The following is a 26633-nucleotide window of genomic DNA, read 5'->3' as shown; positions in this document are numbered from 1 at the left end:
TTTGTTTTATAATGGGGAGATGCTCTTTTCAGAGTCTGATCTCAGCAACAAAGGTGAGTTATTCCTTAAGTTCTTTTTAACTTACAACTGTGCACTGTATATCATTAAATCCCTTTTATTATCACTTTCGAAAGAAGCCAAGCAACTCAAAGAACATCCCTCTATTAATCCTAAAAAAATGCCCTAAGGGTTTTTCCATTCTGCACCTGAGCATGTATTTACATGATAGATTCATTACCCTTCATTGAGTGAAGGATGGCGCATTTTAAAGCCCACTTATAAATATGTATTCATCTGATAGACCCGAGGAACTAATCTGGGTTTGAGAAGGTCCACAATTATGAATTTACAAGCTCTTCCCTAATAGCCCCTAAGGGATGGGGTAGGGATGGAAGAAAAGATGAGCATCTGGAGCTACAGGGAGGTTGCACACGTTTGTGATGCTTCTGAACACAGCAGCTCAGTGGAAGCACCCAGTTTTCAGAGAGCGTGGAAAGAGCTGCCAAAGTAAAGGAAAACGGGAATCAGGGAGGTAGCTTGGCACAGAGGCAATCCACACACACACAGGGGATACAAATAACCCCAGTTCCAAAGCTGCTCTCTCCCTTTCCTCAGCATCTCTGAGCAGTGCCACCTTCTCTTAGAGAGACAGGAGCAAAGCCACAGCCCAGCTCTCCTGACAAACAAGCCACATCATTAGCAAAGCGCTGCTATTCTTCTAGGTGCTCTTGTCCTAATTTGTTTTATTTAGACATTCTGCAGCTGGTAGGTGATGGCAGACTGACCTTCCTGTGAGCAAGGAAAAAAGCCAGGTATACATAAAAACATTCCAAGTTTCTCCCACCCATGGCCCCCATTCTGAAGGGGAGAGGAGATTTTGGCCCTGACATCTCAGCTTTGTCACCCCAAGGGCAGGTGCCCACTTCTGCTCCTGCTCCTTTCCAGCACCTCTCTGCACTTCCCGAGCAGCTCAGCTAAAGGCAGAGCAAGCAGGTCAGTGCCAGGAGAGTTCCAGAGTTTCATGGCTGGATGAGCAAAAGGGAATTGATCTTTCAGATCAAAAGTTGATCAGAATGATCCCGTTCCTCCTCAGAGCATATCCCTCTGTCCTCCTCTCCTGAGAGCAGCCAGGAGTTGGAGAAATACTCTGGACATGTGGCAACTGTACCTCTGGTGTGCTTCCTGCTCCCCGCACAGACAGCTAGACCCTCAGGATCGTGCATTTGAAAATTTCTGCAGAAATTATATTACCCTTCCATTTGATTTGTACTTTACATTTGTGCACCCCAGTCAAACCCAGATTTTATTCCCTTCCTAATTTCTCTGAGATGCTGGAGTTTCCAACTAACCAGAAAGGCTTTTTATTCCTTAAAACTCTCCAGTTATGAATAATTATACTAGTTCATAAATGAAAATTGTCTATTTAGATTCTGTAATTCTGGGGGGGTACAGGGGGGAAAAAAAAGCAAGCATGAAGCAGCGGCCCTCAGGTCATTTGCAACTTATTAATTTCAAGCAGAGCTCTTAGCTAGCTTATTAACACTGAGTATACTGCAGTGGAATTTAATAGCCAGGATATTAATTATCTTGCAGGCTTTCACATGTAGAAGATGGTTTATTTTTATTTTATGTTACAAAGCAGCTGTACCAAGGGGATCATTCAGCTCTCTCATTTTTGGGGCTGTGCAGGTCCTTCCAGAGCTGGTTCTAGCAAGGATGAGATGGGGGTGCTCTGAGCCTCAGCCTGGCGCTGTGCAGGATGCACTGTGACGGTGAATTGCCTCCAGAGGGCTGGTACCTGGTGCTTTATCCCCAAACAGAGGCAGCCTGGGAGCAAGGCACAGCTCCACACTTCACAACCAAAGCTGGCACGAGCATAAACCACACTGGATATGCCTGTGGCAGTGCCCTGAAATTGCCCCTCTGGAATCACTCCACAGCAGATCACTGTACATGCGTGCTGCACTGCACCAGGCAGATGTTTCCTGTGGAAGGAAAAGGGTCTCAGTTTCACCCCAGGACCTTTTAAGGGAAGGATGCTAGAAGTTTCTATGCCCTCCTGATCTCAACTGGCTCGGTGCCAAGACAAAAACACTGATAGGTGTCCCTTTACCTGTTCTTCAGAAAATGAGCTATCCTCTATTGGGCTGTTTGCCAAAAAACCTCACCTAAATCGTTCAATATTTAATGAGGAGCACCAGGCTTCTCTGTGCATTCTCGGGGTGCTGCAGCACCTGTCCCTACACTGTGCACGGCTTTATTCTTTTGTTTTTGTATTATTTTCTCCTTTTATTAAAACCTCTTTGCTTTTTCAAGACACACTGGACCACGCCATCTCGCTAAGTTATTTAAGCCATTTTCTGGGAGGTGCTGGACACCCTCAGAGGTATTGAAGAGCTGAATACATCTGGCTCTTTGAGAAATTCAATATATGCACAAGCAGTTTTAGTACAGAAACGGGACAAACCCAAGTATCTGCCTCCCACCTGTGCCAGGACACCAGGTGCCCACTGGACTGAGCCCTCAGGGCACATGCACCAGCCCCAGAGGCTACAAGGTGCCTGCTTGGGTGACCATCAACAGCCACAGAGCACTTTTAAATGCCAATCTACTTTGGATGTTATCTACTCCCATCCATTTTAACATAATTCATATAAATGGGCCTTCCATCCATGCTTAGAGGAGACACACGTCTCTGTCCCCCTTGCCACCCACTCATTAAGTTCTAATCCCACGGCTGTTCCTGCAGAGTGAAGGTCGGAGAATTGACTGTAAATGGAAGCAAATAAAATGCAGCAGCACTTGGCAGTCACTGCTCAGTGCTCTGCAGTAATGTAAAGCTATGCTGTGACTTTCCTTGGCATTTTCTCTTAGGGAAGGATTCCACCTGCTTTAGGATTCAATAAAAGAACGACAGTAATTTGCATCTCTGTTAAAATAATCTGACCCCTTGCAAACCCTGTAGCTGCCAAGGGGCCACTTCCACAGCTACATGGACTATAAAAGCTACTCCCTACACTGTCATTAAAAGAACTGATAACAAAACCAGAATTCCCCAACAAATCTCGATGGAGAAAACTGGACTATAATTTATATACACAATCAAACCACTGAAGAAAAATGTAGTCTCACTGCTAGACCAGTTTCTATTATCACAAGTTCATAGAAGGCCCCAAGCCCAAGCACAGTTGTTCCCCCTTCACCCACCCAAAGTCGTGGCTATTTGCTTGGGAGTGCAATCTCCATTTTTCTGATGGCATAAACATCTGTTAAAGGATGGAGAGATAGACATCAACCCAAATATCTTTCTCTGACACACAGCCTGGGGCTGTCAGCAAAGGAAAGGAGCAGAGAGGACAGTTACAGGTTAAAATTATGATTTTCCTCCCCTCCCTCCCTTGTATTTTTAAACCCTGCTAATTTCCTTCCTCCTCCCCCCTTAAAATAAGTTTCTCAAAGTTAAAGGATCTGACACTTTCTCTCCCACTTTTCTCCCCTCTCCCTTCTTTAGATGCAGCTGTTGAATATGGAAGAGCACTCCTTTTATATTCCCAGCTCAAAAGGATCAAAACAAGGATCTGGGGACTGGTTTAACTGTATTGTTACTTTGACAGAAACTCAAATGCATTGATGCTATTCTATATCCTGCCTCTGGTCTCTCAGATACTCCCCAGCTTCTTCAGCCCTGTGTGTCTGTCCTTATGTCTCCATTACTTCATTGAGGATGAGGGAGAAACCTCATGGCCATTGAGGCAAGATATTTTTCTTCATCAGATTTTTCACGTGAAAATGCAACTTCATCTAAGCCAGTCTCAGAGGAGGGTGAGGGTTTTATTTTTGCAAAACACACATTTGTTAGAGGCAGGGGTCTGGAGAGACATCAAGGTTGATCCAGTGAAAAGATCGTGTTCTGATTGTTATAGGTCCAAAGTTTCTCATCACACCTTGACTATCGTCCCTGACTCTGTGTGGATCTCTTCAAGCCCCTTTTCCCCAGCTTTGTCGGAGCTTCCCATCTCAGGCCCTGGGTGACATCAGCCTTTGTCTGACCAGCTCACATTTGTATTCAGGGAGGTGGGGACAGGACAGGGAACCAAGGGTAAGCCACATGCTCCAGCACAATCCCACAGAACTGCCCTCATCCTCCCCGCAGCTGGCTGGGAAACGAGGTGACTATTATCTTGATATAATGAGGGTTCATTAATTCCTCTCGGCAGATGTTCCCCAGCAATGACAGCCCAAAGGTCAAAGTGCTTTTTGCACTGAAATCAAAGCAAGATCATGGGGCTGAGTCTTCCCCAGTTTTAATGGCTGCTCACAGGGCATTTCAGGGGTCTCTTGTTTTGTGACAGCTGGGCAGTCACAAACCAGAATTATGGGCAGTCCTACTAAAAGGACCTTTTTGTGGTGCAGATAGATGCACTAATCCGTTTTAATGGCTTTTCCAGCAAAGCCTTTGACACATTTTCATTATGGAAATGCTTTAATGCAGAAAGCATCCATACAATTAGGATAAAGTTTTCGAGATCTCCTCTTTATGAAGGTTTCTTTTTATTCCAACGTGTTTTCAACTCACACAGCAGGACCACCTTTAAAAAGCTGCTTTGTAAAGGCCAAATTGGACCAATTCCCTCCGTTAACAGCAACAACAAAAAAACCCACCAAACAAGCCTCCTACTTCCTAGTTACTAGGTCAGCAGCACAGCTGGTGTATAAACATGCATCACCCTCCTTCACAATCCTGGCCATGTCAGAGAAGAGTGTTTTACAGCCGAGCAGTGCCAGCTCAGGATATTAGCCAGTTTTCATAGCGTCTCGGTTTTGAGACAAATTTCAGGAGAAAATGCCCTAGAATGAACGCTTCTTCTGTGAAGAAAGGGCTTCAGCGTCTCCCTTTTCTTCTGCCAGTGAGAGAAATGGATACCAGGGGTTTAAAGGGAAAAAAACCCTGTTTATTAACAAAAAACACAAAAAAAACAAAACAAAACAAAACAAAACAAAACAAAAAAAAAAAAAAAAACAGGCTAGCCCACGAGGCACAGAAAAAGAAAGAAAAAGCAATTGAATAAATGCTAGGTATTGGAATTGTGGAACCTCCTTACCTCCCACCACAAACCCAGTGCCAGCCCTCTTTGGGCCGCAGGCGCCTTCCCTTGGGTGCAGTTCCAGGCACAGCCAGCAGAGGCGCTGCTGGCTCATGGCCGGGCAGGGTGCAGTGATTCCCCCGCGGCTGCAGGGGGCGCTGTGGCAGACCCTGAATTGTGGAAAACCGATAAAATCACGGATAAAGACTCAATAACTAATTAAAGTTAGAAAGTGGTTTGTTTTATTGTGACCTTGAGCAGCACGGGAGTCACCTCCTAGAGTCGTGCCCACGAATTACAAGGCTCTTTCCCTTCTATTTATTTACCAAAGTCATACATACCCAAAATGCCTGTACCTATACGTGATCCCAGAATCTCCCACTCTCACTTTGTATTATAATGAGCCCAGAGTCGTTCATGCCAGCGCAATTCTCCACTTGAATTGGGTCGGTGGTCTTTGAAATGGGTCACTGGTCTTGAAAGATGAAGTCAGGGATGTCTTCCTCGCAATCACCTTTCTTCTGGCAGGCTTTCATGACCTCTTGGCACAATTCTTTGCTTCCAATTATTTCTGGATCCAGGTGCTGTCATGGTTCCATTGCTTTTCATTTGTTCTCCTGATAGTCCATCTATCTCATTTCCTTCTATAAACACGACTGAGACAAGCACATAATAGCAAGTAACACATTGCCCGTGTTCTAGCTTCAGCATCTAGTAATTATTAATTCATCTTTGTTTTTCTAACTTGCATCTTAATCAATATAAATTACTTCTATCCCTTGGCTCAAATCTTAACTCTTTAAAACCTTGACTCAGTCTCTCTCACGTGGTTCTGGTGGATGCAGCTGGCAGAGGGAATGGAAAAGGGGCTTCCTTTCCAAACCCCCAGTGGCAGCCAATCCCCATGCCCTCTGGATAGCAAAAGGAACTGTTCCTGCTACAAGGAACCTCAGGAGAAGCAAGCTGGAATGGCAGGATCTCCCTTCAGGCGGAGGGTGAGAAGCTTTTTGTGGCACAAACCCGGAGCAATTGCAGAGGTACGGTGAGGGTTAGGCAACAGCAGCAGTATGGAAATGTTCCCGAGTGCAGGGTGGAAAAAGGCTCTTTGGGATTTTCTCAGTGGCACTGGCTGGTCCCTAGGTCCAGGCTGTGCTCAGAGAGGGGGCAGCTCCCCGCAGGAAAAGGAGGATGTTCCTGGGTCTTGGCAGGGCATGCACTGGCTCTGGGCTTCCCGACAGCAGAGCAGCAAAAGAAGCCCGGCCAGCAAGCTCAGTCACAGTGCCAAAGCACAGAAAACCCCCAAAAAACAAAACAACAACAAAAAAAGCAGGCAAAACCCACAGGAAGAGCAGGATTCCTGGTGAGAGACACCCTGCATGTGTCCAGTCAAACAGCCCATGCCAAAAGAGGCGGGCTGCCTCTCACCCTGCCCCCAGCTCCCCCCAAAACCCCGGCTTGGATCCCAAACATTGGGATAGTCCCAGAGCCAGGGAGGATGGGAGGTGGGGCAGGGGCAGCTGCCACCCCTGAGCACAAAACAAAACAGATCCCAAATGGTCTGGGGTAATAAACCATCCCCAAGACAATATGCAGCAAAATGCACACTGCTTTTACCCAGCAGTTTGCTCAGCAGGGCCTTTGGTCCTTTACCTCCTCCAGCTCTGACCTGAGCCCAGGATGAAGATCACCTCATCATGTGTTGCATGCCCAGATCCCCATTTCTCCCAGTTCCACCAGTTCCCTACAGCTATCCTCTGCCTCCTGCTGCTCCTCACCAGCAGGCACAGAGCAGAGATATTGCTGTGGAACAGCCTGATGCTACAGGACCTATAATTAGATTTCAGGCTCTATTACTCTCTTCCTTCAATTATGAAACAGATTCAGTGAGGAGAAGCAAGTAGCTTCCTGTTTAGAGAGGCTTGGAAGATGCTTTCATCTCACTGCCACAGCACATTAAAAATAGTCCTCAGGAACAAGTTATTTTAAATAAACTCAAAGATTCTGAAGTTTCTCTCAAAAGAACCTTACATTCCAATCCCAAACTCATCACAGAGCAGAGGAGATGGATGAGAAGTGTTTACTGTCCTGCAGCTTGTCCCATGCAGGTGCTCCTGTGTCAGACCTCGTACCTCCAGCTCCCTCTGCCTCAGCCAATGCACAAATTATTCTGACCCAAAGCCCTAAGTTCAATTAGCAGAACAACTTATTTCACTAAAACAACAACAACAATTCTTTCAGAAGCATCAACATTATGTCCTGGCACCATCTGCCTGCCCCAGCCAAACAAAACTCCCAGTGTCAGCAGCAGGGCTGAAACGCTGCCAGCCCCAGGGAGGGAGCCCTAAAGCAGGAGGAGCTGTATGAGGAGATCAGCAAGCACGACTCATCCTGCAGAGCAGGCAGTGACCCCGCTCCAGGCAGGCAGGATTGTGTAAGGCTGTCTCAGAGGTTTATTCTTAATGGGAAAAGCAAGGAAACCCCTTGCCTCTTCATTTCACACTGATGATGGGAATGGGTTTGCATTGGCTTGCAATGACATTTCAAGGGGAGATGACTGCCAGCGGAGGTGGTCGTGGGTTTTTCATCTGCCCTGCTGAGAAGAGAGGGCTCTCGTGAAAGAAAAGCTGCCAACAACCCACTGTCAGCAACTGCTGCTCCAGGCCCAGGACGAGCTGGCAGCGTTTCAGCTCCAGTGGAGCAAAGAAGAGAGACCTCCTCCCTCAGCAGCCAGGGGAACAGTGCACAGCGACAGTGTGGGGAACAGGGTCTGGGCTGAGCCTCACAAAGGCAGCCCCAAGTCACAGGGAAATATCTCTGGTGAAGAGAGGCAAGCAACAGCTCCCTACCCAGATGACATAACAAGGGCAACCCAAGTCCTTGTGGGGAAAATCTGGATGCCTCAAACCCATCTGGCTCTGATGGGAGATGAAGTGTGGTTTCCTGGACATCTCCACACTCTGGAGCCTGCTGCAGTCACTGGCTTGGCAGGTGACCCACCACTACCTCTGCAGAACCATGTCCTGCCTTCAAGTACAAATCAACCCCAACCTGAACAGCATTTCTACCAGAACTAAGATGCATTTGGACAGGTCCAGAACCACCCCACATGCAGACAGCACGCTGGCCACACACAGGGAATACCCTGAATTCTGACCAACCTGGAGCTAAGACAAGTGTCTCACAGTGAACAGTGCTTCTGAAAAACGTGAGCAAGGGGAAAAGACAGCTCATTTACCCATGTTTTACAACTCCCCTAGGTGTGCCTACAGGCTGCACCCTCTGCAAGTGGTGACCTTTCCCCAGAAGCAAGGAGAGTTCTTCCCTCACCTTTGGGGGTGAAAGCGGCGTTGCTGTTACTGACGGGGGTCAAAGGCCCATCTTTGCTCCAGCCTCCCACCAGCAGGGCAGAACACCCCGACCTGCAGCCTCTGTGCAACTTCCTGGAAGAAAACAGTTGTTACAGTGTTAATTAATTGCTGCCAAACATTATTAAGTGTGCAGCACGACAGTGGGCCATGGGTACGGAGCCGGCAGCGCGTTGCTGAGGCAGGAGCACCATCCCCATCTGGAGTTTCTGCTCTTCTCCATCGCTGCTCAGCCCCCTCACAAACAGCAGTGTCAGTGCAGGGCTGGCCCTCAAACAGCAGCAGATCAGAGGGCACTGCAGGAACAAGCTGAACAGGGTACTCCAGGTTAATGGGGAATCTGTCACTTCAAATGTCACCGGTGATGTTGCAATGATTAAATTCCTGTCTGAAGTCCCCAGCCCCTTTTTTTTTGCTGATTAAATCAAGTGCGTTATATTGACAGAGTTCCTGTACGCTGTGCCAAGGCACAGAGAAATCAATTCGTTATTAGACTGATGCCTTAAGTTTTAGCTTCCATATTTTCTATATTCTGTACTGCATTAGTATGTAACTCTGAACTTCATATAAAGTGTTAGCAAGCTCTCTTCACAGTTTAGTCAGACAAAACAATTCTTTTCCAGCCCCAGAGCCAAGGACACCATTGTAGCTTCAGGCCCAAAAAGTATAAATAACCTTTTGGTTGTTGAATTGAGGAGAGCAATCTGGGAGGATGGGACTTCAGAACCTGAAGCTGTAATTGGACAATGAACCCAAATACGTAAATGGACCAAAAACTTATAAAAGTGTGAAAGCTCCTGACTCGAGGTCCATCTTGAGTCCATCTTGGATGTAGCCTTGGCCAGGCTCTTGTACTGCCCAAGGTGTATCCTTTGCAGGCCTTTCTAATAAATCCCTGCTTTATTCCTTTAACACTGGCCAGCCTCTGTTCCAGGTAGCCTCTCAAGGCATCAAGACTAGCCAGGTCACAAAGACAAATCTGAAGATGAGATTCCAAATAAAAACCGAGAAATCTGGTGGTTTTCCTGCCATAATTCAATCCCACCCTTCACATCTTGCCCCCACTGTCAGAAGCCCGATGGATGCTGTGACTGGCAGGCACCAAGGAACGGAGACACGTGGAGCCAGCTCCATCCCCACTGTGTCAGCACTCAACACCTGCCAGGGCTCTGCTCTCTGCACCCTCACTCCAGACAGAGCCCACTGGGGGGAAAGACAAAGCTGGAAGGGCTGATTGCTGCCCAGAGGTGGGCTGGGAGTAGAGCAACTCTATCGTGTATCACTTGGTTTTCCTGGGGTTTATTTCTCTCTCTCGGTATTAGTTTTTTACTTTTCACGTCAATTATGATGGTATTTTGCCTTATTTCAATTATTAAACTGTTCTTACCTCAACCCACAGGTTTTATTTTACCTGATTCTTCCCCTGCCCCACTGGGGGGATGGTGCCACAGTGAGGGGCTGTGTGATGCTCAGGTATCAGCTGGAGTTAAACCATGGCAGCACCCCATTGATAAAGAGGGAAAGAGCTGAGACAAAATGAGCCAGCTCTACAGCTCCACAGCCTAAGCCAAACAAATATCCATTTTCCTTACACATCTCATGATTAGTGCCCAGCTGCAGGTAACCAGTGGAGCAATTACCAGATGTTTGAAGCCCCTGCATCTTCTGCCAAGAGCTGAGGGGTGTCTAAAGGTGTTACCACTGCCATTTCTGTGCCACCCTCCATCTCCTCTAGAAATGGGATCACTCAAAAGAGCATTTCTGGAGTATGGGGCTGGACTAACTAGCCAGACATTTCTCAGGCTAAATGGGACAGAAAAACAAAACCTGTCAGAGCAACAACCCTCTGAGACCACCTGCAAAACATGGAGGGAAACATCTATACAGCTGTGCACAGGAACAAACTCTGGACCTGCTCCACAAAAGTCTTTTGTTTAAAAAAAAAAAAAAGGCAAAGAAATTACTGTTATCCAACACACTATGACAGAAAAATCAATTCCTTTGCACCAAATTACCTGTATTTAAATAGATTTATTTTATGCCACTTGCCAGAGAAATGCATCTTCTATTGACAGCAAAGCAAGGCTCTTTGCTCCTTTTTAAAGGAAAGGAAGCTTTTCACAATGTGTTACCAGCAGGGAAGATGTTGGAGGGGCTCTTATTTTCCACTTAGTACTGTCAGTAATAGGACTGCCTATGGAGCTTCAAAAGGAGCAGAGTTTTCACAGTTAAGAGGTACATGGAGCTCTGCACATCAAACAGCCACCCCAACCCTGCTTGTACACCTGACTGAACTGAGCAACATTTGCTCCTTGCCTTCCCTGAACTGTCTGGGAGCACTGAGCTCTGGGGAAAATGGGCTGGAAACAGATCAGCAGTCAGTGATTGAGACCTGAATTCACTCCCTGGCTAGCAGGGGCACATCTGTGCCAGCCACGGTGACACTCGCCTTTTGGAGGAGCGTGAGGAGCTCAAGCTTCTCCTCGTGGTTTCCTCATGCCCTTCACTGCTCTCCCAGACACAGGACAAGTGAAGAGCTGCTGGTTGGCAGGGACAGTGCCACACAAGCTCTGGAGCCAGTCTGAGGGGTTGTTACTGCATCTCTGTACCATTAACTGCTCGTTAATGGGTGGAAGGAGCGTTTGCAGCAATAACCTCTATTCATCATCCCACGTTCAGCTGCAGGCAGAGCCAGGAGCGCTCAGAGCACTCCAGAGTCTTTCTTCTAGCAGGATCCAACCAGGCAGAGCCTCCACCAAACAGCTTCTGACGAACCAGCACCTCTCCCCACGACACCCCAAAGAGCCGAGCTGCAGGGGCCTAAGGCAGAGCGTGCTCAGCCCATCGCATTTCTCAGCACAGCCACCCTGCCCAGGGCTGGTACCATCCCGAGACTCAGAACTCCTCCCTGGCATCAGCAATGCAGCACAGGAGGAAGCAGAGGAGAACCATAACCTTGAAAGGGGAGGACAGCCCAAAATTTAACTAGGCTTCTCCCCTGAGCCTACAGGAGCACGGAGGAGACAGGCAGATGATCATTTACTCCAGCAGGATGTGTTTCCCAATTAAACACTGACACACAGGAATCAGAGAGCCCAATTAAGAAAAAATGCCAGGACACAAACTCAGTTAGGGCCAAGTCAAGAGTACTTAAGTATCCAGAAATAAACACGCCAGACATCTGGGTAGACAATTATGCTATTGTGCCATTGTTCACAAGAGCAAGCACCGAGCACTTGGCCACCCCATTCCTCCCTGCACTGAGCAAGTGCAAGCCAGGCAATTCCCCACCCATCAGCTGGGAGCTTTCCTCCCCAGCGAAGTCACAGAAAGTCAAACCAGAGCACAGGAAGAGGGAGGAAACCCAGGCAACAGCACCTGAGTAAATCACGCATATTCCAGGTGCTTTTACAACTGCTCATAGCCCAGCCGTGTCTCAAAGGCCCTGTTTCAGCCCCTGCTCCTGCAGAATGGGACTGAAAAGTGCTCCTTGCTCGAAGCAGCTCAGACCACGAGCACACAGCAGGAGGCAGAGAGCTTGTTCTCATCACTCACCCACCCCAGCCCCAGCACAGAGCACGTGGGACCGTGGAAGATCCCAGCTGGATGAGCCTGGCTTGCAGAGCCACCTGCCCCAAACCACCCCTCAGCCGCTGCCCTGGGCACCAGCAGAGCAGAGCAGAGTGAGAAGCAGCTCAGGAAAGGAGGCACGGGCTGGCTGCGGTCACTCCGAGCTGCCAGCGCTGCCCGAGGTCTCCCAGCAGAGCTCCGGGAGCGCTGCTTTCCTTCACACACACAGCAGGGCACGTGCAAGGAAGCTTCTCCCAGTCCTGTAAGTGCTGACTCCAAAGCGTGCCCTTGCCTGAGGAGGGTGGGGAAATTTCATGTCCAAGAACATCTCAGAAGAAGAGCAGAGCTGGTTTACTCCACCCAGCTCTCACAACCTGCCAGGGAAGTGCAGAAGCAGCCGGCAGTAACTCAGCACACAGGAGCAGGGTCACGCCGCTCATCCCAGGCTGGGCAGAGCAGAAAATCAGTGAGGTGCTTGGGATTTGTGTCAGCGACAGGGAAAGCATCAAACACGACGGATTTCTACTTTTATTTCAGCTCTTTGCTCAAATTGAGCTGAGACAACGCTCAGTTTATATCCCACCAAGGAATGAGCCTGAAGATTGAAGGTACCCCGAAGATACCCCTTCGTATCCTCCAAATTCTTCCTCCTGCTCTTTCTAGTGCATGCCAGTGTCTTTGGCCTTCTGTGAATTTCCTAATAATTCTCCTCTCCAGCACAGAAGAGCTGCTCTTCAACTGGATATTAATGGGACAAATTGCAGAGCCCATAGTCCCAGCAGCTTAAAGTGCAACTGAGAAAAAGAACAGAGATAGCTCAAGTGGCAGATAAAGAACAAATCCCGACAGAAAATTTGTTTTCCATGTGTCCTAAGGTGTTTTTATGATGTTTGTGTCCCCAGTCGCCTGCTCTGTTTGTGCTGTATGTTGAGTTCTGTGCCTTTAGGGGCACAGAAGTTCCCTGGACTCTTTTTTTTTTTCTTTTTCTCGGGACTGTGTAAACCTGCTCTGGGCTGAAAACCCAGGGGAGCACTGGGGGCTTACACCTGCAGCCCACTGGAGCCTGGACCTCGGCATTTTCCAGCAGCGCCGGAGGGACTGGGACTGATGAGAGACTGAGAGACAGCCGAGCTCCATCCACGGCAAGGACTTTCTCAGTTTGCCATCTCACTCCAGGAGAGGTTCTATTGTTTCATATTGTTCATTCTTCGTGCTTGTGAGCACTTTGTTTGTTAAGTAAAATAGTTTTTTCCCACTTTTCTCCGAGGAAGTTCTTTCCCAGACCGGTTGGGGAGAGGGGCTGTTTAAGTTTGCTCCCCAGAGGGACCCATTCATGAGTTCTCTCTCAAATTTGCCCTAAACCAGGGCACCATGACATGGTGCATTCTGCAAAGGGCAAACAGAAGGCGCTGGATGGGGCTCAGATTGCTCACAGCAGTCATGGCACCCATCAAACACACAGGCACCACCCGTCTGCAAGGAGCTGATCTCAGCTCCACAGCATCCCTGGACCTACCAGAGAAATCCACACCTCTTCCAGGGAAAGGGACACCCCAGGAGCCTGGGAGCTGGCTGGAACAGAGCACTGCTCTGTCTTCTCCAGCACCAGCAGCAGCCAAAAGCAAAAGCAAAGAAGAGAAAAGTGCAGCTCGGAATAGCTGATGTAAGGACTGTCCCTCACTGAGGACCATTTCACCCTAACCTCATTAAAAGAGGATTGGGATTTATACTCCAAACATTGTTTTCTCTCCAACATTTCTTTTCACAGCCTTTCTCTCAGGACAACAACACTCCCACACACCACAAGTGACACCGCCCACCTCTGATTTGCTGTGATGTATTGCAGGGGCAAGTTGCTCAGGAGAACTTGTCCTTTGACATTCACCCACGAGGTGTGATAGGGTGAAAAGAGAAGAAGTATTTCCTTCCTGTCACAGCTGAATCACCACCAGCAGCTCTGGGATTGCAAAGCCTGGCTCCCCTCCCTCCCCAAATATAGGGTCAGGTCCCTTGGTCCTGCAGGCAAAGAGTTGAGCCACGGACCTGACAATTAACATGCGAGACAAGAGAGAACCAGGGCTCATTTTCAACTTGTCAGGGCCCACGAAATAAATTACAGAATAAAATCCCAGAATGACAGAATAATGAGCAATTCATTTGAAATGTAAAATAAATAGGTAAATCTCCAGCGAGCTGGCAGAATAAATGGGATTCAGCTGACATTTGGTGATTAAATTAAACAGTAATGACCTCATGAATAATGGGCTACAGGATTGAATTTGGAGGGCAATCTTTTCTTAAGTGAGGGCAGAGGGACAGCACATCCAATAAGAGCCAAGCTACACTTTTTGCACTGTTTTCAGTGCTCTGCACAAACTCCCCACTTGTGAAAAGCTGCAATGCCTGAGGACACAGCCCTCCTCTGGCACCTCAGGCTCACCACAGCCCTCTCATCCCAAGGTCTCCAGGTATGAAGATCTCCAGCTCCAAGGGGGATTCCTCCTCTCCCAGCAGGCAGCTGCAGTGTTAGTTCAGGGCATGGATGGCAGCACAAATCCTACTGCTCCCTTTGGGGCGGGGAAAAAGTTAAAACCAGCAGCAATTTAAAATATCCCTGAGGCATGCATCCTTCCTAACAAAGCCAGCTCCTGTGCTCAGAGAGACCCAGCCTCACCTGTGCTGTGCCCCAGGCACCTGGGCACACACTGTCCTCTCCGTGTCACCACACCAAGGGCAGGGCCAGGTTTCTGAGCTTTCCCCTCCTTCCCCTGCTGGTATTATGTTGGTTTTATCAGAGGATTATGTTATCAGGGCTTCTGTGGTAATGTCAGCTGCTGTTTCTCGACCCGCAGTCCTGAGCTTGGTCCTTTACTTATCAGCTGCACACAGAGCTGTCACTGACTCCAGCTGGTATTCCGAGCTAAATCCATTGGTGTGCAAAGATGCCTTCCCCTGTCTGCTGCTGGCCACCCTCTTCTCTAAAACCTCCAGGATCCCCAGGGATACAGGGCCAATCTCTCCTTTCTCAGCCAAAACCTTGGCAGCCTTGATCCAGTGAGTTCATTTCTTTGTTTTCTTTAGCTTAGTAATTAACCAAGAAAGATATGAAAAGTGAAATTTCCTCTTGGTTCAAGTCCAGAAAATCCTGGTTTGTATCAAACAGAACAAAAATAAAGAGTTTGTTTTAAAACATTAACTTAAACATTTCATAAAAACACAAATCCTGCAACTTAAAATATTTTTCTTCCTGCCTCACTTCACCCTCCTGTCATCAACTTTGGCTCTAAACTTCATTTCACAGGCATGCTTGAAAAAGGTTTTTCTCCTCAGACTCAGATATGCAGCATTGAGGGACAGAGACCATCCCAAGATGGGAAAGGAGAATAATTAACTCATCAAGATAACATTCAGTGTGATATTGTCATAGTTTTGCTTACCCTACATCACAAAACAGACAATTTGGTTAAGAACAGTTCCCTTTACCAATGCAGAACAAACTTGCTGGTCTAATAACTTTCCCCCTACAAATCAAAGCTAAGCAGAAGAATTGCCACGGGCCAATAGATTGAGAGCAGGGAAATAAATCAAGACCTACAGAGATATAAAACCTAATAATTCTATTAAGACAATTAAGTACTGGTGAGACATCAAAAAGCTAAGTACCCTGAAGAAGCTGATTTTATAAATGAACCAATTCATTTAAATCTAGATCCTCATAAATTGCATTTAATTCTTGCTGCACATCTCAAGCCCCAAACCTCTCCTGCTGGAAGTCACAGCCTCCACACTCCATACCAACCTCCATACCAACCTCCATACCAGCCCCCATACCACACTCTGTGCCTCCCCATACTCAAGGCATCCTGTTTCCATGAAAGCCTGGCTCAACCCTTGTGTATAAAATGCTTGTGCTCTCTTTCCCCCTTTGAAGGAGTGTTACAACAGGAAACCCCCCGGTGACAGAGCCTGATAAAGCAGATGATGTGCTTGAAGTCTGATTCCCAGCAGGTCCCCCTTGGCACGGTGTCAGATCCTGGAGCAGCTGTACAGCAACATTTGCTGTAGCACCAGACATATGCCAGCCTTGGCAGTCACACCAAAGCTCCTCACAGCATCCAAGTCCTTCTCTGGAGCCGGACTTGGGCAAAAGACAGCACTTTGAGTACAGCCCCCAGAGCTGTCTCTGTGCACTAGAATGAAAAACTTCCCTGTCCTTACATGCTTCACCTCAGCACTACAAGGAAGGGACAAAAGCATTTTGATTGTAAAGAGCTTTTGCAAAGCTCAAAGCAGGGTTATTACTTGTAATTACAGTGTCACAGTTCAGCATAAGGACATCCTCTTACGTAGGTCTAACCAGTGAAAGTGTGGTTTTTAAAGATATCTCTTACCTTACCAAACAGAGACCTTTAAAAAGCTGTTATTTGCTGAATTCTACATTAGCACATCATCTTCCAAAGTCTCCTTACAGCCTCCTGAAGGGAAGCAAAGCCCAATCCAAACAGTGTGTCAAGATCTACCACAAACAACCTTTCCAGATATTATATTGCAGGTTTTCATTCTGCACGTTCAGCAGAAACTGTGCTTGCTGTGAAGGCCACAGTTATTAAAATTCACATTCACTGGCTCTTTAGAGCCCCAAGAGCCACAGCCTCGACAATTTACATGCACCCGTTCTCATCTCTGCTACGCCCACACCTCGCTGTTGCTACCCTAAATTTTAGTGAAAAGCTCTCCAGGTTTGTCCTGGTGCAATGAAGATCAGCCCCTGGTTGTGAAGAGAGATGGAATAGATGCAGGTTTTTTATTTATAAAGCCTCCCACTCTCTGCCTCCTGGCAAATCTTACATCCTGCCAAGTCAGTACACACTGAAACCAAAATTAAAATAGGATAAACTATCATAAGAAAAAAGGGCTGAAAACTCACCCACATAACATTTCCACAGACAGAGACAGTAGAGCAAAGAAGATCCAATTAGGAACAGAGAGAAGGGCTCAGCAATTGGCCTTTTAAAAAGGCTACATAGCACGCAGAACATGCCCTGGCAGGACAGGGGAGCTGTGCCTGAGAGTGGCACTGTCACCACAAGAAGTGGTTTTGGCTGACCTCCAAGTGTTAGGGTTGAATGCAGGAATCTGGGTCATTCCAGCAGCGGAAGCCTGGACAATTCCCAAGCAGATGTGGGGAGCTGCTTCACCAGCGATTTGCCCATGTGCAGGATGAGGCCACTGAAGATCAGGGCTCTGGGCCAAATCTCCAGAGCAGCTCATTTCTGGCTCTCCCATCAATCTTCAGGACAGGCTCAAGATAGATGAGGAGCAGAAACCTTCTCATGGCACCTCCTGATGGTGACAAATGCCGCACAACAGCATCTGGGTAAACAAAGCAGAGCCTGCCCAGCACCTCACCTCCCCTGCAGAATGAGCTGGGTGCCTCTGCCCCCTGCCAGTCACATCCACTTGGAGTGTAATCCTTCAAACCAAGAGCATCCTTCCCCTTCACAAGGGCAGTGGGAGGCACAGGGGAGCCCTGATCTCAGCCAGGCCAGATGAGGCTCCAGAAAAAGCAATAACACTGTAATCACAAGGAATATTACCCTAGCAGCAGGTGAAACCCCATGTTCAGAAAAAAACCTCTTGCAGATCACACTTGCCCAGAGCCACATCAGGTGCCCTTGAAAAGTCTGATCCACCTCACATTGCTCTGGAAGGCTATTCCTCAGCCAAGATAAATAGCCCTCTGCTCAGCAGGGCATCAGAGTGTTTACAGATTAATTTTTTTTTTTCCCCCAAAAAGAACATCTACTCCATAAAACAACAATTAGCTGCACTCTGAATTTATGAGTGTAATTTGCAATGCTGTTTAAAGCACGGGCAGCCGTGGCTTTCGTGCAGTGATGATTGCATTGCTGTGAAGGACTGAGCAAGGCACACTGCAGGCTTTTGGGGATTGCTGGAAAAATGAGAAACTGTTGTTCTTCATGGAAGAGAACTGCCACCACCCTAACAGGGGAACAGGGCAATGATGCAGTCACCACCCCCAAAACATTTGGATTATATTGAGGGTTTTTGGCTACCAGATTAGTCACCTTGGTTGCATCAGCAAGAACCAGATGAGGCAAAGAGGACCAAGGAAAGCTGGAAGCTTTTCAGGAAAACAATAGTAAGGAAAAGACTTTGCATAATTTAGACATGAAGGAAAAACATTAGGAGTGGTGTCTCCCCTTCAAGCTACTTTCCTAAGTAAAAACCACAAGTTTGGTAAAATACCTTATGGGAGAAATTTCTTCAGGGAAAACACAGATATTCGAAGCTGAGCCTGGGTGGAGTTTTCGTACAGGCAAGATCACAGAATCACCAGGTTGGAAGAGACCTTCAATATCATTGAATCCAACCCAGCCCTAACACATCAACTAAACTGAGTGCCTCATCCAGGCTTTGTTTAAACACATCCAGAGGTGGTGACTCCATCACCTCCCCAGGCAGACAATTCCAGCACTTTATCACTCTGAAAAACTTTCTCCTGACATCCAGCCTGTATTTCCCTTGGCACAGCTTAAGATCCCCAGTGAAAATCAACTCATTCGCATATCCAGCCACTCAGCATTAGCCTGGGCCAACTAAGCAGCAGTCTCCTCCAACAAGGGGTAAAATGGGCATAAAAGTTTCCTTCCCATTTTCCCCTCTGTCTCTGCAGGTCTCCCAGCCATGGCAGCAGGACTGGATCTGTCGAGGTGACCACATGGTGCTTAGGGCCAGCTCAGGGTTCCAGCAGATGAAACTGGCAGCTTTAACTTTTTAGCTGGAGAGCCTGGAAAATCAAGAAGCTGTTTTCAAAAGGATGGCTTTCTAGTTCATAGATGTATTTTACCTAAATGTTAAATGACAATTGCTTGCAAAACAATCCTGCAGAAGCTCCCTGGAGGCATGAATCAGAGGTTTTACCTCCCACTCCCACAGATCTTAGCAAGTGACAGATACCTACAGATAACATCATGGGGCAGGGACTTTTATTCACAGCCTGTCCCCAGCAAAGGCATCACACTCCCATTTGGGTTCCTTAATTGGGAGCCTCAGTGCTTTTGTGGGTTTAGACCCATAGACTCTCCCTAGGGTCTCTGAAGATGGTAACAGAAGTTCTGACCACGAGAAGCAGGTTTGTTATCAGCCCTTCTGGAGTTAGGTCCATCTCCCAGGTGATCTGCTGCAGCTGCTGGAAGGAAACAGCCCGCCAAATCCTTGTGACCCAGGGAGTTCCCAGTGCAGGGAGGAAAAAAAATATTAGTCTGGTTCCTCTACAGCCACCCACGCTGATGACAAGAGGGGTTTTGGTTTTTTTTTTTTTTCTCCTCCAAAGTACCGAGTAAGGAGGCACAGGGAAGAGCAGGATATGGAGCTGAAGGGCTTTTCCCCAGGCCATTGATGGGAAAGATGTGTGCTAATTGCTTTACAAGCAATTGCATGAGTGAGGGTGTCTGTTACAAGCCAGGGACAGTGGTGATGGTGTGGAGGAAGCCCTGACCCACCTCAGCACCAGCTGTCCGCAGTGTGCCCGTGACTCCACGTTTCCTCTCTCCAAACAGGGCTCAACCTCTCTTGTATAAAATCCCCTTTTCCCATCAAATCACACGATACAATCTTGAGTGAGGTCAGCGTGTTAGGAGCCCCACAAAGATGGATCAGGCTCTGAGGGTTGGCCTGCAACTTCTCAGAATGGCTTAGAATAATATTTGTGAGACTGCTGATCGGGTGTGCTCTGTAGAGCAAAGGCTTTAATAAATGAGAAAATAACAAACGATACAGAAACAAAACAAAAGCTGGGCACGGTGCAGAGAAACCTCCAGCACCAGCTAAGACACCCCAAAAAGCCCTGAGCATCTCTGTGCACCTTCCTAAGTATACAACAGTCAAGGAGGGATAATTTGGCTTGCTGCCCCATGGAAACCAGCCGCGCTTCTGAGGAGCAGCTCGAAGGTCCAAGAGGTGCTCCTGTCCCAGACTGAGCCAATCACGGTGTGAACGTCACAGAAGATTCCAGTCCATTTTCATTTCAGGGTCAGAAGTGAACCAAAATTCTTTTCCTCATCTGGAAACATTTGCTTTGGTGTGGGAAATGCGCAGCAGCAATCACACGCTGAAAATGGGGCTGGGAAAGGAGTAGGAGTGGCCAAGGGAAGCCTTCAGCCTAATTTTAGGAAGAGGAGAGGGGATGATCACTTGGCAGACAGGTCCCAAGAAATGCTTCTATTTTGGAAAAGTGGGACATTCCAAAAGAGAGTTAATGGTACCAAAAGAAAGTTATGATACAGGAAATATGCAAAGACTGCTGTCTTCCCCAGAGCCTTTCCTGCCCCCTTTGCTACAGTGATGGAGACAGTCAGCACTTTTTTTGCAGATCAATACTGCACTTGAATGTGATCACCACTCCAATTACTGCCTCAATTACAGCCACAAGTGTACTCCTGCACACCTAACCTTCTGCTGAAAAAACACCTTGCATAAGCTGCCCCTCGAAGAGGTACCTGTGGGAAATCATTAACCCACTAATTTGAAATCAATTTAAAGTCCATTTGACTAATGACATGAGTGCTGTAAATTATCTATGAATTGTTAAGTTATGAGAATATGACATCAGAATTTTTGTTTTATTAATTGGCTTTTCCAGATGCAAGTTATTTCTAAAGCTTTATAATCCATATCTCTTGGTGAGCAAACATTAAAATCTGCTTAATAAGACAACTTTTAATGCCAAGAAAAAGAGTAAAATGAATAAACCGACTCTTGTGAACACTTCAGTATAAGGGTTTATGCATTCATCCTAGCAATTAGAGAAGAAGTCACAGAGAGATTGAAAAAAGGTCCTCTGAGTGTCTGTTCATGTTCTTGAACAAAATTGGTTCCAACCACATTTGCATTTTTCAGAAGCAAAATTCCTCTGAGTGCAGAAACCAACATCAGCCCAGGTCACCTCTTCCATCATCCTCATCCCTCCTTGGCAAGGACTCAGCCAGGCACAGGCTGAGCTAAGAACCCCTCTCTAAGCAAATATTTGAGTGACAGACTCACTGACCAAAACATTTGCAGGAAATGATTGTCAAAGTCTGTGTCCCGGGACCACTTTGTGGTTTCTTTGCTGATATGGAGGCGTTAGAAACTAACTTTTGAACGGTCAGAAATAAAATCTCCAGATGCACCATGACCTTGACCAGAAGGAAAAAAAAAAAAAAAAGGGAGTATAATGACTTCAGCTACTGTCTGATGTTCAGCCTTTCCAATTTCAGTATGATTTTAAGGCAAAAAGTACAGGAGCAAGGTAATGGGAGCTCAGCAGAGCCAGCCTGGACGACAGCCAGGCAGCAGGGAGAGGCACTGCTCAACAGCACTCCAAAACCCCAGGATCCTCCTGGGAGGAAAGACAAAGCCACGAGATCTTTCCCAGAGGAGTCCTGCAGCGACTCGCAGGTCACTGGGCCACTCTGCTTCCAGCTGTGTCTGGGGAAAGGCAAGTGAGCCCCAAAGCTTGTTCACCATGGTGCACACACACCAGGCGTGGTCAGCCAGCTCCACTCCAGCTCTTCCTGACCTTTTTAAGACTTGATCCAAAATTTCCCCCAGGCAGCAGAGATGCCCTCAGGAGTGCTTGTGTGCACACAAATGAAAGTTGCTCTGCGCAGGGACCAACCACCCCTGCACCCCAGCAGCAGCTGGACTGCACAGAAAACTTTTTATTTTTCCAAAATAGAAAGCTGCACTCTCAAAGTTTCCCTCTTCCCTTAACACTCTATTTAAGTTAGTCTTTGAATCTATCTAGATTACAAACCCATCCTCTCCCAACAAAGGCCCTTCCCAGACAGCTCTCCCCTCTTCTCTGCTAAATAGACACCAGATATGAATATATAGCCAGGAAAATGTGTTGGGGGAAAAGAGGAGTGGGATTTTTAAAAGCTTCCCTGTCCTTCATCCACTCCACAAACACACCAAAACAGAGCTGCTTTGGTTTTGGCTTTCATAACTTCCAGCTGAGAGCTCATCCCTCCCTCAGTGCCGTCCATCGCCACAGCTCCTGCTGCAGAGTGCAGTGCTGGGAATGCTCTCTGCAGGGACAGCCAAGCCCTCTGCTGCTCTGCCCCTGCAGATCCCTCTCATGCACGGACAGGACAAATGATGAATGCAAGAGTGCTCGAAGGACAGCTGCCGGGTGAACGCCGGCCCTATCGCCTGATCCTTTAGAGAAACCAATCCAGCTGGAATAATCCTTGCCTGCTAATATGCCAATAGTGTAAAAGAGCTTTAATTGTTTTCTCAACACTGCCTGTGCCTCTCGCACACCCAAAGACTCTGTTACTAGAAGCCATGAGCATAACCCATAACCATTAAAGGTGTGCTTTACTTGGTGCCCGGACGCACAGGGAATGGTTCTGCCAAAGACGTGAGCACAGAATAGAGCAAGTGCCCTGTTTAAACACCCTCAAATTTACATGTAGCCATGTGGAGGTGGGTAAGGGGTGCTACTACCTTTCCCCAAAAAGCATCTCCTCACACAGGCTGGGCACTCAGGCCCCACACACCCCACGGTGAGCTTGGTGAAGAAAGGCAGGAAGGGTCTCCTGTGTAAGCTCCTGCGCAGTTTATTTTGCAGATGCACACCAAAGGTTTCAGGGATGGAAAGACCCAGTTCAAAGGAGAGCCCAGGGTTAAATATGGGGTCAGGAACCCCATGGTCTGAGGGCCAAGGGCAATGACCTACAGGGGACATGGGGCAGGCCACCAGGGATACCAGAACCAACGGGAAACAGGGAAAGGAGAAACCTCGGGAACAGGGGACATACATGAACAAGAGGGGTGGGCAAAGTCCCAGGACCACTGGGGAAAGCAAACTGAGGCAGATGAACAGAATGCTGTTGAGCACCATGGGAGAAGCCTTTCTGCTCACCCTAAGCTGTGAGGCTTTCCCAAAGCCTATGGTGGATTCTTCCAAGGCATTGTTCTAGAAGATTCCCTGACAGGCTCATGGGCCTCCACACTTATTTACAAAAGTTTCAGCATCACCTGTACATATCCACAACCTATCCCTGCCTGTTCTCACTTCACACGTTAATCAGTGTTTTGTTGGGTGTTTGGTCATTGTCTCCTGGTGGTCTCAGGGTGGGGTGTTGCTGGATGAAGTAGGATGGTGTTCCTCAGGTGTCCCCGGGATGAACCCGGTTTCTGTGCAGGCCCTTTTGGTCTCTTGCTGTCCTCTAAGGCTCCTGGGCATAGTCCAAATTACAAATCCATTTTTTCTAGTCTTTGAACACTGGTTTCTGCTTATCAATCTAAAACAAATGGGCAAGGTCCCGTTTTTGTGTGGCGATGGACTGTCTGTTTTTAACACACTTGACTACACAGCAAATTATAATCTGTTTAAATTTATAAGTTCCCTATATCACACACCAGCCCTCCCTGCTGCCAGGCCCCTCTGCCACACCGAACAGAGGAGACTCTGGTTGCCATGGGGCTGTTCTGCATGTCCCACTTGTGCCCTGAGTGTATTTATTCTGGTGTGAAATCACAGCACCACCTGTTCTGATCATGACAAAGTTCCCATTTAAAAGAAAACACCCTTAGGGCAGATGAGAGCCGATAGGAAAACCCAGCAGTCCTTGTACTGTCTGCTCTTGAAAACAGGAGGGGAAGGGTGCGTGGGTGAAGGAGCTGGAGAGATCAGTGAGTCACACAGCATCCTTAGCCAGCCCACACTCCTCCATCTGCAGCTCCTTCAGGGCTGGACCAAGAGCCCATCGGTGCTGCAGCAGTGATTGAGCTGTAGGTAACAAACCTGCCCGGGTTTGAGCTTTGCTGCTGCAGCTGTACAGACGCAGAGGTGGCTGATCAGACTAACTCACCTCCTTTCCATCAAACATTTTGTGCTGGCATTAAACGAGCATTTCGTTTGCTTTAGCTTTCTGCTCAGAGAGGCTGTGGCTTACAGCCCTCCACACAAGTCACTTGAAGCAGCAGGATGATATGCCTGGCCCTCAGGAGAACGTTGTCCCCACAGAAATAATAATTTTCCTCCATGGCCTCCCCCTGTAGTACCTTGTTCCCAGTGTCCCCTTGCCCTGAATTTGAGCTCTGATTTCCCACAATAACACAGCTCTGCTTTAGGCTGGATCAAAACAGCACAGTTCAGTCCACACTGTCTTATAATCAGATATTACCCAGGCCAAGACCTGCAGTGCTCCCATGGAAGAAGAAGTTTTGACCAACAACTTCTCCTCTCTTCCCCAAATTTTCTTTCCCAGCTAACACATCCTTCCTTGAGAGGAGGTAGCATAAGCAACAACCTGATGCAAAGGCTGTTGCAGACAAGACACCAGAGAACCTCAGTGTTGTCTCTTCCCAGGTACAATGCAAGGCTTTGCCTAGCTCCCTGGAAGCATCTTTGGTCTTATGTTTATTTTCCAGCACGATCATCAAGCAAGACAGCAAACTGACTCATCACCATCCATCACGACCTTCACTGTTTAGTAATAAGATATATTGCCCCCTTGCAGCAAAATAACATTCCAGCCACAGCTCCCATTTGTTATGATCTGGCTGACTGGGACAGCTGCTCATGTCAGTGCTGTAAAACACTCCATTTGGAGCAGAGACAGCAGGTTTTAACTGCTAATAAATGGGACAGCAGGCTGCAAGTGCACACGAGGTTAGCAGCTGGTCACCAGCAGTCTTCCCCAGCCAGGTTCCTGGAGCAGCTCCCACTGATGCCCTTCAAACACAGGACAGGGAGCGTGGCTCTGCCTCCCAAGCCATCCCAGCTCTGTCCCACACGTGCCTCCACACCCAGTTAACCCTGCTGGGAGTGGCCACAGCACCGTTACCATCCTGGAGTGCCCCAAAAATCCAGCTGCCACATGAGCAGATAGAGATTGTTATCAGAGTCAGGTGGGTAAGGCAGCTTTCTCAGCTCAGAGGAGCGGGCTCAGAGTAGCAGTGCTGGAGAAAAGAATTTACTTGTCTCCATGCATTGGGGGCAAGATGAATCTGATTTTCTGTAGTTAGCTTTATCAGAAATGGCCTCAACAAAACAGACAGCAGAGAGAAAATTTCCTGGGAGAGCACTGGCAGACTTCCCCAGCAGCACACAATGATAACCCGTGGAGGACAAAATTAATGCTTAGCTGGGTGTCTCTGATCTGGTGCCCTCTGTGCTTTCCAGTGCTAAGCCATGCTCTTCTCGCAGGGTTATTACCAGCTGCACATTGCAGACTGCTCAGCCCTAAAGCTCTGGAGCAGCAAAGGCCCAGCAAACCTGAGCCTCCAGCAGCAGCTGGAAGATGATAACTGCGCACTGGAAGGTGAGATCCATCCTCACAGAGGATGCCTAAACAGAAATGGGGCAGTTGAGAGCTTCCTCTCCCCACATACACTCCACTGTGGCCAGTGAAAGCCAGGCACCTGGGAAACAGCAGCGTTCCCATATTTCCAGGTGTCTTAGGTGCAATGCAAGATGCAACCAAACGTACGTATTCTATCACATCCTGGAGCAGTGTTTGTTATCTCCTCCATGACACATCCCTCATAACTCCAGGGGATATCTGCTATTCATGGGCCATCGAGGCTCACTGCAACAAACTGATCCAGCCTCAGACAACCCTTTGCAGACAATTAGCTTAAGCACTGGCTGCTTAATGAACTCCCTTCTTAGTCTGCAAAAAAGCACAAGGGAAGCTCAGACCTTTCACCTTAGCAAAGGCTCCCAGAAACCTGCACAAGCTAGCCCGTGGGTTTGGGAATGAGTACAGGAGAGAATACACAAGTCCCTATTGCCTCTTCATAAGCTTCTGTCCAAAGCAAAGCACAGCCTAGAAAATGCAGTAGGACAGAGGCTAGCAGCTAGACAGGATTAAAAGCCCCAGCACACACATGCAACCCTCCCTTGCAGTCACCCTGTAATTCCCGCTCAGCACCAAGAGATTCAACTGAAAAAGTCACTAAAGTCTAACAAAAAAACCCAAAGAAGACACCACTGCATAGCTGTTTGAGAAACCTACCTTAAGCTTGCCGTGCCCCCAGTTGTAAAGGGTCCCACCCCTTTTGTATCTTCACTCTCTGTTTAGAGAAATCATCTCAGGTCACCTCATTTCACTTGGGAGCTTCTTCACACCCAACACTCATCACACTTCAACGAGGCTGCAGAGCTCCTTGGTGTTGGAGAACATCAGTGCCCACACCTGTAGCCTAAGATGAGCCTAACACAGAACATAAGCTGCTTGTCTTCCTGCCAAAACCAGCCCAACCACAATGCTCTTAGTGCCATATTTCAGCTGAGCCCTTCAGAGACCGGGTTTCCTCACACCCACCCTCACCCTGGGGACTCCAAGACTGAAACCTTTGGAGTTGTCATTGCTTTGGGCTCACTTCAGCTCCTGCACTGGTTGAAGGAAAGCTTGTATCCTCTCCAGCTTTTGCTCATCACCACCCTCAGGGGTTGGGGAGCATGCAGAAACCGCATAAATGGCCATAAGGATAAAAAAAGACCACCTCAGCGGCACAGCTCCCCACGGAGCAGTCAGAGCTCTTGGAAGAGCCACTCAGATGTGTCATTTACAGGATGATTGAAGAATCACTG

General features: G+C 47.8%; 1 long non-coding RNA gene across 1 annotated transcript; it reads right to left on the bottom strand.

The window, feature by feature from the left end:
- Positions 1 to 1731: 1731 nt before the first annotated feature.
- On the bottom strand, positions 1732 to 26184 carry LOC120762344 (uncharacterized). The gene is made up of 3 exons (XR_005703885.1): positions 26056 to 26184; positions 8412 to 8524; positions 1732 to 1985 (listed from the first exon to the last, which is right to left on the bottom strand). It is a non-coding gene; the product is annotated as an uncharacterized LOC120762344 (long non-coding RNA).
- Between the last annotated feature and the right edge of the window lie 449 nt (positions 26185 to 26633).

This window comes from Hirundo rustica, chromosome 22, assembly GCF_015227805.2.
Source record: "Hirundo rustica isolate bHirRus1 chromosome 22, bHirRus1.pri.v3, whole genome shotgun sequence".
Taxonomy (NCBI): domain Eukaryota; kingdom Metazoa; phylum Chordata; class Aves; order Passeriformes; family Hirundinidae; genus Hirundo; species Hirundo rustica.
This window is presented reverse-complemented; position numbering and strand designations above follow the sequence as displayed.